This window comes from Prosopis cineraria, unplaced genomic scaffold (assembly GCF_029017545.1).
Source record: "Prosopis cineraria cultivar Desert tree isolate PC_DT_omini unplaced genomic scaffold, ASM2901754v1 PC1, whole genome shotgun sequence".
Taxonomy (NCBI): Eukaryota; Viridiplantae; Streptophyta; class Magnoliopsida; order Fabales; family Fabaceae; genus Prosopis; species Prosopis cineraria.
This window is the reverse complement of record NW_026555332.1, coordinates 19,429,350-19,441,412: the sequence shown is the minus strand read 5'-3', so window position 1 is coordinate 19,441,412 and position 12,063 is coordinate 19,429,350.

Sequence of the window (12,063 nt, the reverse complement as noted above, 5' to 3'; positions counted from 1 at the left end):
AGAGCTTTATGACTGGTTTAGAGCTGAACGGTAGAGCTTTAAACCCGTAGGCTTAATTTTAGCCTTAGATAGAGAAAGCCAGGACAAAAATTTGATTTGAGTGAAATAACACCGGTTGAGGTGATGTAAAGTAGTAATTGGGTAGTCATGGACTTAGAATGGATAAATGAAAAAGAGTTTACAGATAAATATAGTCCTAAGTAGTAAAAATGAGTTTTTGGTCAAAATGGACTAAAGGACTAAAATGTGCCAAATGTGTTCAAATTAGCATATTGGACGTGCGAGTGGAGAAAGGAAGCTTGAGATAAGCTTGTGTGATAGTTGAAATCCACAGGTAACCTTTCTAGTGACAGAAGGGTTGAGGTAATCGAATAACTTCCTTTGTTTGACTGTTTATTGTAACTGTATGTTAGTATGCTAAGTAGTGCATGAAATGATTTTAAACTGAGCATGTTTTATAGCATTGAGTGATTGTTGTGTGAAATGGCTTTTGGTTGAAATAAGCATGAAAATGTGTGTTTTGTAATGAAAAGTATTATTTATATATGTTATGTCTAAGAAAGTGTTAAATGGTAAATGGAAACCTTAAATGGTTCAGGAAAGAATGATTATAGGGGTGGGAGTTCACCCGAGTGTAGGATGATAAAGACCATATGGCAAGGTTTCCTTAGTATCCGGTAGGGTGTGATGTTGGAAACAATTCTCCTTAGTGCCTTGAAAGGTATGGTGTTAGAGAAGATCTCCTTAGTGCCTATTGAGGTATGGTGTTAGAGATGAGAGACTCCTTAGTATCTTTATGATGTGGTGTTGGAGTTAACGACGCCCCATCATGTTTATTAGGGAAAACCATAGTCCGTATTGTACGTTAGAACATCTTTAGCCAGGTGATTCTACCACTACAGGTGAGCTTAAGACTAATGAGAATGTACATTGGTCTAAGATGAGCCTATGGTTTCATGTCGGGGTGATTTAGAGGTTCAGTTGGTAGCGATCATGCTAGTATATTATGTGATATGATGAAATATATTGAGATAACATGGAATCCTTTGTGATTGAGGAAAAGTTGAGAAAGGAAATGAGATATGTGATATAAATGCTATTTTATGAGATTTTAATGATATATTATGTTTACTTTCATATTTTTGCATGTGATAGTCAATAAGAGTGAGTTATTCTGTTACTGAGATTTTTATCTCACCCCCTTGGTTTCATGTTTACAAGATCGGGAAGTGATCAGGACAAGAGAAGAGAGTCTGGATCAGCTTGAATTATGAAGCCATATACTCTAGATTTGTGTAATGAATTAAACTGAGATTGTTTATAGTAGTATAATTAAGTTGCCATAGGGTTGCATGTATGTATTGAATTGAGATTTTATGAAGTCTAACTCGATTGTGTGTATATGTGTTGAAATGAAACAAAGGGGCTATGATTTGAGTGTATTGTGTTGAAATGATTTTGTGTTAGTGAATCTTAAGTGAAGGGACAAATTATGATGAAATGAGTAATTTAAGCGCTAAGATTGTATTATGAATATGATTGTATATGTATGGGTTGAGAAATAGCCAAGTGGGCTAAGTTATGCCAAGAAATGGCAAAGTATATGAAGTTAGTGAATTGTGAAAATTGACCATAGAGGGGTCAAATTTTGATATATGAATATGATTTTGATTAATTGAGGTTAATCAAGTGTATTAGATCCTTTTAGACTTGGTTTAAGGCCTAGTATGGTTTAATAAGAGAAAGGGATCGATTTGAGTACTTAGACACGCAAAATTTTTAGAAAAGGAACTTTTTGTACCTGGGTGTCCAAATTTTGATCAGACTATTAGATTGTGTCCAAACCTATATCATTAGTTAGCATACGAGCTAAGCTTTATGTAGGCACTTGAATCACTCTAATAGGATGTCATATGTGAAAATAGCACATACAGAAAATTCATCATTTTTGCTATCAAAATGACAACAAAAATTCAGACAGATGATGTAGTGGATGGTGACACATGCTGTGGCGCATGGTACAGAAAGGGTGAGCATATGGCTCTATGCCACATGCTGCGGTGCACGAACCAAATCTTAGTTTTATTTTCTGATGTAATGTATGTCATTGGGATAGAAATGTTGGTGGGTTATGTCCACTACGTATTAGAAGAGTGTATGATCTACTTTTGCTGTGTATTTCTCTAATCATATTATGAATTGATCGATTTTACAAAAAAAGTCTTCGATCAAAGCTTTTGAAATGAAATTTGATTATTGTAATTGATGTGAGGCAGTAGTAACACCGTAATCTTCTCTTTTATTAAGTGGTTATAAGAGGAGGTTACATGTTCACCTTAAATGGTGGGGCAGTGAGCTGGAAGAGCTTAAAGCAGAATAACAACTAATTCTACATCAAAAGCTGAGTATATAGCAGCATCAGATGCAGGTAAGGAAGCCATTTAGATCAAGAAGTTTATTGCTGAACTAGGAATGTTGCCTTGAATCTCAGATCCAATAAACTTGTTCTGTGACAATTCAATTGCATAAAGTAAAGAGCCAAGGTCACACCAAAAGACCAAGCATATACTCAGGTGTTGCCACCTTATCAGAGAGATCAATGATAGAGGAGATATAAAAATATGCAAAGTAGCAGGAGAAGATAATGTTGCTAATCACCTTACAAAGCCTGTGCACATGAGCGTCATGCCAGGACAGTGGGAATTAGACAAATTAATGATTGTACCTAGTGCAAGTAGGAGGATGTTGGAAATTGTGCCCTAGGGCCAATCATCATACTATGCACATTGTTATTTAATGAATTTCTCTTTTGTTATCATATCAATTGCATATTCACTATGATAAATATATCCTTGGACAAACTATAGTGATTATCCTAAATGTCCCTCGTCGGTTATCTATAAGAGATCATTGATGAAACAAGACTAGTATGACTTTGATTAATTATAGAGATATAAATCAATGTCATAGGCACTTGAAAGAGTATAAGCTGCTAGACTGACCTACTGTGAGAAAGTTGCATGGTACAAGTCATAAGCTTATATCATATGTAACTATATCACTAAACCCTTTGACCTCAGATCATCATAGATTCCTACATGATGACCACTGAACTTTGACCTAGTCAAAAGTCACCTTTAATCGGATGATTGTAAAGGCTATGATTGAGTTTAATGATATTCATGCAGAGGAATATGAGTGGTTAAGATGGAATTTGTCCCTTACATTAAGTGAGAGATATTACTGGGCCCCTTGATGAGTAAGACTAAGAAAATGTATGGTCATACTACAATGGAAAGGGTTTTCTATTACTATAGTCAGTCCACTCAGAGATTGAGAAAGTAACAATTAGGTAAAGGAGAATGACAATTCTATGTCTCACACTTGATTGAAATATCGAGCGACAAAAGGAATGTGATAAGGTTGCATGATAAGTTATATCGGATCATCAATCCCCATGTGAATTGAGTAGTTGCAATGTCTTGCTAGAAGCCACTTGTGACTTGTGGGTTAATAGCATAATTAGCCTACTGCCAACTTCATATGAACCTACAAGGTCGCACACAAAAACAGCCCAACTCGAGCTACAATGTCCAAGTTCATTAAGTCTGAAATATGTCTAAATTCAATGAATGTAATATAGGGTGAATTAAATTTATATATATATATATGAATATCTATTTGATAAATATTTATATATATTTTTTCAAAATATATATGTATATATATATATATTTGTATATATATAATAGGTATATGTGATATATATTATATTATATTATATTATATTGTGTTAGTTTTAAATTTAATTTTATATGATAGATTAAATTTAATAACTAACAAGATATGAGAGAATATCATGTTAGTTTTATAATTTAAATTTAAAAGATAAATTCAAATTAGATATGATATCATGGATTAAATTTATGAGATAAAGTTAATTAAATTTTTGCGAGCTCTTTAAGTAGAAGACGAAAACCTTAATCCATATACTATATATAGATAAGGACGTGCTTTATAAAAAAAGGAGTTAGAAAAGTTCTGACGGCAAAAAAATTTAAGAGCCATGAAATATCCTATAGAAAGGAAAACTAACGTTCAAAGAAGAATGGACGCTGGGAGCGCTAGCACGCTGTTTAAGTTAGAAAACTATTCGTGTGGATATCGATAGAGGGAGAAGATCTACATCGTCAACTCCTGAGATCCAAACTCTTGGAGAGAACACACACTAAGTTTGAAGAATTAAAAGGTAACTCTTCCATCCACCTTGACTTAAATGAGTTCGTTTGGTCTACATTAAAATAGGGACTTTAAAATTTTAATCTTCCACTATGCCTCCCTATCTAACATAACCATGGGGTATCGTACCTCAAATCTAGCTTCCTCATGAGCCGGTAGAGATTAGTTAGGTTTCAGTCCCTTATAGAACAAGTGGGACAATCCCAAATCAACCATAGGATAAAGGCTACCTCCTAATGTGTCAAGGTAAGCTTCCAATTCCAATCGTAAATTTGCCAATACCACATGGATTTACTAATCTACTCTTCTCCCTAAGTGAACTCCCACCAATAACCATGCTATGCACAACTTACATAAATTATGCAATTTAATTAATAATCTATCTCATTTCTTACCCACAAGCATGCTTCCTCCTCTATACACCATATACCATATGTCTTTCATCATACACATATGAGCATGTTCTTAAGTGTGAATATTAATTATAATTATACAAACATGGCTATCATTTCTCCACATATCAATATCACATATTTTTCATCCATCATATTCAAACCAATTTCATACATTGCTAAGTTTGCATCATATTCAAAATAGTTGAAAAACATCTTGTTGGCTGAAAAACAGAGCAATGCGTTGCTGCTCGTACACACTGTGCCACGACTCATTACTCTCTGTGCCACACACCACAACACAAGCACCAATGCGTTGCGGCATGTTGTATGATTTTGAGAATAGATTTTGCTATCATTTGACAGTAGAATCAAGAAACTTTCGGCATGCTCCAACTCTCCATCTAACGTACGAATGACATGTTCAAGGTCTCTTGTAATGTTTGCCTTGACATTATCAGGACAGCACTCACACATTGTTGTGAGAATCAAGACTAATTAAATTTTCAAGTAAAAGTTATCACAACCCAAGGGTTTACAAGTAATTAGTTTAAAACAATGGGATCTTAAGAAAAATTTTTTTTTTTAATATTGTTTGAACTCAAACTATAGTTGAAATTGAGTTAAATTAAGGAACGAAAACATGAAAACCATAAGCATATAAAAATAAGATAATATAATTTGGAAATTTTCCAAAAGCTGGCCTATTCGCTGTGGCGCAAGCCACACCTGCGACGATGGATGGCATAAAGGGACAAATCTTTTAGCAAGCATTGTGCTGTGGTGCAACTGCTATGCATTGTGGCATGGTCCTACTGGCATGACAGCACTCCAAACATCCAAAAAACGTTGTTTTGCCATCCGACATCTGATTTGAGTAGTTTAAGTGTCTATACGAAGCTCTTTGAGCCCTCTAGCTGATGGCATCGGTCTCACACTCAAATAATCATCTATTAAAAAGATGGACACCTAAACCCAAAAAGATTTGTTTTCACCTCAAAACACATTCAAGGTGTTCAAATCACACTACCAAATGCCATTAGCTTCGAAATCACCTTAACCACCTTAAATGGACCACACACAACATATCAAGCTAATCATATCATATAAATAAGCATTCATACTCAAAATGACCACTAAACCCCCAATTCTCATCAACCCAAATGGGGTGGATAAAACTCAACATAATAGTCATTTTACTATTTTCATCACACAAACATCTCAATCACATCACTTGTATTAGTCTCTTGGCCTCTCACACACATTTGATCACAATCACAACAAGCTTGGGCTAAGACATGCACACATTTCACATATTCTCATACAAGTGATTACAAAATCATGTAAATTATCTAGGTACCTCAACCTTTTTATTACTAAAAAAGGTTACTCGTGGTACTAAATCTCCTCTTGTGTCAAAGCAAGTTTTCTCACACCATAATCTACAAGAAGTACTATATGTTAATTTTCAATTAACACAAACACTATTAGCTACCAATACCATCCCAATTCTCCTACTTCATACTCATATTCTTAACAAAGGCTTGTCAGGATTACATTTTGTCCACACATTCCCGTCAAACCTCCCTCTAACTCTATCACAACATAACACTTAATATCTCAACTTGTCTCACTTCAAAACCCTATAATCAAGTTAGGGCTTGATCTAACTTTTACCAAACAACAAAGTAGCTTCATATTACACTTATACAAGGTTAAGAAACTTAAATCAAACCTTTAGAGTCAATTGAAATCTTTAAAACATAGACTCATAGCTTAATTCATTCAGAGAAAATTCTCCCACTTCCAAATTCCATGAAAAATGAGATGAAAAGGTAAAGAAAAAGGGTGGGAAACTTACTCAAGAGTTTGAAGGCCCAATTTATATTCAAAATCCTTCTAAAATGAAGCCCTAGCAATGCATAAAGTCTTCCCCTTCATGTTCTAGGTTTCCCCCTATAAAAACTACTTTTTTCTAATGATTTTTAAAAGTTAACTTGTTTGGCTGTGCCATGCACCGCAGCGCACGCCACACAAGGTACGACATACAATGCAGCAAGAAAAATGTCATTTTTACTCCCCTCAATGTCTCCCAATTCGATCCAACTTCCATCCCAACTCAATTTAGAGCTAAATATGACCCAAAAAGCTAATTAGCAACCCAAAAACATAATTAAATTAATTAATCATTTTTTAACTAATTGATCCCTTAATTAGTCAATTTATTCCAAATTAAAAGTTTTTTGATGTTACACTAATCGCAAGTCAATCTTAAACAACACTGCAGCTCCAACCAACTGATCTAGAAGATCATCAATTTTGGGCAATGGATACTTGTTCTTGATTGTCACCTTGTTCAACTATCTATAGTCAATGCATAGTCTCATACTGCCATCCTTCTTCTTCAAAAACAACATTGACGATCCCCATAGAGACACACACGATCTTACAAAACCCTTCTCTAGCAGTTCCTCAAGTTGCTTCTTCAATTTTCCTAACTTAGATGGAGACATCCGATATAGAGCCTTTGATATGGGTTTTGTTCTAGGCACAAGGTCAATAGAGAACTCCATCTCTCGCTCAGGTGGTAGTCCAGACACCTCTTTTGAGAAAACTTTGGGGAACTCATTCACTACCCCTATTCTCTCAATTCCTCCATCATAGGCAGCATGAATAGAAAAGAATACCATATATGCCTAATAACCCTATTGAATGCACTTCTTTGCTTACATCACAGAAAAAAATCTCGACTGACTGGGTTTTACTGTAGGTGCAGTGTACACTGGCAAGGATATTATCTTTCTTGCACAATCTAGCATCATATTGTTTGTCAATAACCAGTCCATTCTAACTACTACATCAATCCCAACCATGGGTAAGCAGATCAAATTAATGGTGGTTGATCTATTTTCAAACCTCAGGTCAATACCCAAACAAGTGTAGTCAGTTTTAATAGAAACTCCCACTGGTGTAGACACATTAATCATATAGGGTAAGGTATGCAAAGACAATTTTTACCTCATCACACAGTCATCAAAAATACAAGAATGGGTAACACTCGAATCAAATAAAGCATTTATATCACAGTTGTGCAGAGAGATTTTACCTCTAATTAGATTTAGAGATGCACTTGCCTCCCCCTAAGACGATACGAATACCCTCTCAGGAACAATTGATCTCTGCTCTATAGTACCCACTCTACCCTCTTCACAATATCTGGCAATGTGCCCTATCTTACCATACTTGAAGCAAGCCCAACACTTTCCCATATGGTATCTTTCACACTTTGAGCACTAAAGGGTTCTGGCCGTACTAAGAGTCAGTATAGGCACTGTAGAAGCCTACTGAGATGACTATGCATTATTGGCACTATTCTTTAGCCCACTGCTCCCAAAACTACTGGATCTAAAATTGGATCTCTTACTAACTCCACTAGTAGGGCTAAGCAACTATGAGAATCTACCCTGACTATCTCTTCTCTTCTCAGTCTCCGTCTCTCTGCCCCTTCTTGCAGCTATTCTCAGCTTATTGCATATCTCATCATAAGATGTGATCTCAAACAAGGCCAACTGCTGTTTGTACTCAAGCCTCATCTTCTCAAGTAATCTCTCAGCCTTTCATTTCAAGTCATCATTTCCCATGAGGTAAGTAGAGTACTTCAACAACTAATTGAACTTAGCAATGAAAGCTTCTTCATCAAGATTCCCCTGCTTCAATTTGTAATGCTCTCACTAACATTACGATGCGCTCCACTACAATTAATCCTAATCAATTCAAAATCATTCTTGAAACTTTGAAAACCTTAGGATCCTAAAGAAAGATTTCTAAAAGATCATTATAAATCACTCGGGTTATAAAGCCCCACACATAGAGCAAAAGCCATAAGTTTAAGTGCATCAAAGATTAAGAAAACATGTGCAGATTAGGAAAACTAAGTGAAATTTGGCACCATGTGCTGCAACATATGGCACAGAGACTATAGCCATTTTCTCTGTGCCGTACGCCGTGGCATACACACCTGATTTTACTATCACTTTTATCATTTCTGATACGAATTTTAGATATGTGCCATTTCTATATCCAATGTCTGATTGGGATGGTTCAACTGCCCACAAGAAGCTTGTTTTAAAATCTAACTAATGACACTGTTTCATTTCAATCCGATATTTCTATAAAAAATTAGACACTCAAGGGTATTTTGATCGTTTTCTGCCAAAATCTTGCCATTCAAGTGTCTCAACTCAAAACCAAATGTCATTAGCCATTTTTTGGGCCTTGACCACGTCCAAATGAACAATACACACCTGATTGACCATACACATGCACAATATGACACACATAAACACATTTGACCTGTAAACTGCTCATTTCATACTTTTGGGCCAAATCACGTTTTCATTTCTTGAATTCATACATGGATAAATCCTCACACATATTCTTGACACATATCATGTCTATACATATATATACTCATTTACTAGCTCATCTAGTCATTTCACCATTCACACATATACAAAGGGCTAGGGAGCTCAAAATCACCAAAACACCACATTTACCACAATATGCACATGCTCAAACCCTAAGGCAACTTATACACAATCTTTACTAACAATTTACAAAGCCATTATAGCAATTCTTACAAAGGCTTAGGCAAGAGATGTCATCTCAGCCTATGTTCTTTCTCTTTGACCTACTAGTGCTAGAACCTTAAAAATGTAAATAACTACAAGTAAGATAAAAATCTCAGCAACCGATATAATTCATTTAATGCTTATTATCACAAATAACCATGCCAAAGTAACAAAACTATAATGTAGCATTTATATATAGTATAGGATAGCTAAAACATCATTTTCACATATAAATCCTTTTTCAAACACTTTTATACCTTAGCATGATCATTTATCTATCGATCTTCCAAAGCTCCCTGACATGAAACCATAGGCTCTCCTGAATCAACCACTTGTTGACCTAAACACACTTTTAGTAGTAGAAACACCCAGTCAAAGTTAATCTAACCCACATACGGATTATAGTTTCCCTCTTCACACACTTGTGATAAAGGCATCATTGACTCCTAACCATACCCTAACAGATATTAGGGAGTTGACAGACTACCCAGATGTTCTATGGCAGCAGTCCTATAATATGTTGTACTGAATTACCTATGGTAACAACTCATATAAAGCTGCACCAAATGTCCCATGGTGCCAACCTGACAATATAGATTTTTCACTCACTTTTCCACACACACACACATCTCTCCACATATCTTGGATGAACTCCTATGCTTTATAATCATGCTCTTTTTATAATTTCCACTATTCATTCACATAATATCATATATATAAATATATGAATCGAAATCAGTAACCTTTTAGATTTCATTTCACAAACTAATGTTCATGATAAAACCATTTTCAATAACAAATCATGCATAAAACTTATAAAACCAATTTTACTATTTTACATTTACTTCTACACAGTTATAAAAGTTAATAAACACAATACTATAGTTACCTCAACCCTTCTCTTCGATAGAAAGGTTTACTCGTGTAACTTGCTTACTCGAATCTGTTTCCCCTTATCTACTCGTCACACACTAGAATCTACACAAAATTGGCATTCAAAGTCAATTTCACTATTGACAAAAAGTGCCAATTATTGCAATTAAACTCCTAATCACTATTATTTCTACAATTTACACTCAATTACCCGTATTATGATTAATTACCCCTCATTACAAGCTTTAACCTTTTCTAACCAAATTTCTCTCACTACTCTCTCTCTAGATTAGGGCAAATCTTGCCTATAGGTTCAAAGCTTTATCGTTATGACCCAAACTAGTCACAAAGTACTAGTTTAGTTTCAGAGAACTTTTCTATTACTATAGGGTAAGAAATCAACTCCTTAAAACTCCCAAGTTGAATTTCTCACTAGGTAAAACTAAGCGAAAATAGGGTAGAATTGGAGGTTAAGGCAATACGACACTTACCCGATAAGTAACAGGTCGAAAACACCGTCCTTGCTCCTGATTTAGCTTGCCCTAGCACAACTTAGGTTCTCCTCCATGCCAAACCCCTTATCTCACATTCTTCCCTTTTATTTCACGAGCTGGACACATCCTTATTAACCAAAGTTCCGTACCATCAGCTGCAGCACGTCTATCCCCCACAGCAGCGCATGGCACAGTACTGGAAATCCTTACTATGCTTACATGCTCTACTTCAGGATTTCACTCTTCCACTCATATTTGTTCAAATAACATCCTAAAGAGTCAAAATAACACTTTACTATTCAGAACTCTAATCCCATATTAGATCACTAATCCAACTTCTAATTGATCATTAACATAGGATTAGAATTCAAGATGTTACATAATTCATGAAACTTGACCTCTTTCTCTACTTTAAAGGCCACTGAGAAGTAGAAGTTGAAGAACCTTATTTTGAATTCATCCCATGTCCACTTTACTCCACCCATCGGTCTCACTGACTTCCACCAATACTTAGCCTCCTTTACAAACAACACAAAAGCCAAAGTCACTTGCTATTCCTTTGAACATGTCACAACCTCAGATTATTTCAATTCTCTCGATCCACTCCTCAGCTTCACCCTCCTTTATTGTTCCATTAAAGGTAGGCTAATGTAATTATGACAAGCTCTTCCATGCTCAATCCATGAAATTCTGTGAACCATTGCCACCCACAGCTCTAGATTACTTGGGTGTGCTCTCTTGATAAGCTTCATCTTCTTCCTCATACATTTCTTCTTCATTTTTAATGGTTCTACTATCACCCCTTACTCTATCATTCTTGGGTACACTTTGACCCTGCACCGAATTGTGTGTTTCTTACATTAACTTTCTCATTTTAAGTAGAAGGGCCTTACCTTACTGCTCATTCCTCGATTGTTCTAAGTTCTAACTAATCGGAATGTGATTTTGTAGCGGTAGCTCATTAATATCTAGTACCACATCCGTGTTGGATGGGTTACCATTAGTAAAAGTTCTTGCTGATCGTCTTCTTACCATCCTCTCTCCCTTCCTAAGGATGGAAGTAGCTACACAAAAAGTAAGTACTAAATTAGATAATTATGCAAAGGGAAGGTAAGTGTAATGAATATATATGCCAACTTCTAGATTAGATAATCACACAGATACCAGTCTTGGAACGCTTGAAACTAATACAAAATTATAATGTCCACCTTGACATTACTAGGATAATACTCACACGCCATTGTCATAACTAAGGCTAATTAAAATCCTAAGTAAAAGTTATCATAACCTAAGGGTTTAAAAGTAATTAATTTAAAACAATAGGATCCTAAGAAAACCCTTTTTTTTAAAACAAATATTGTCTGAGCTCGAACTATAGTTGAAATTGAGTTAAACCAAGTAACGAAAACATGAAAAACATAAGCATTTGAAAAT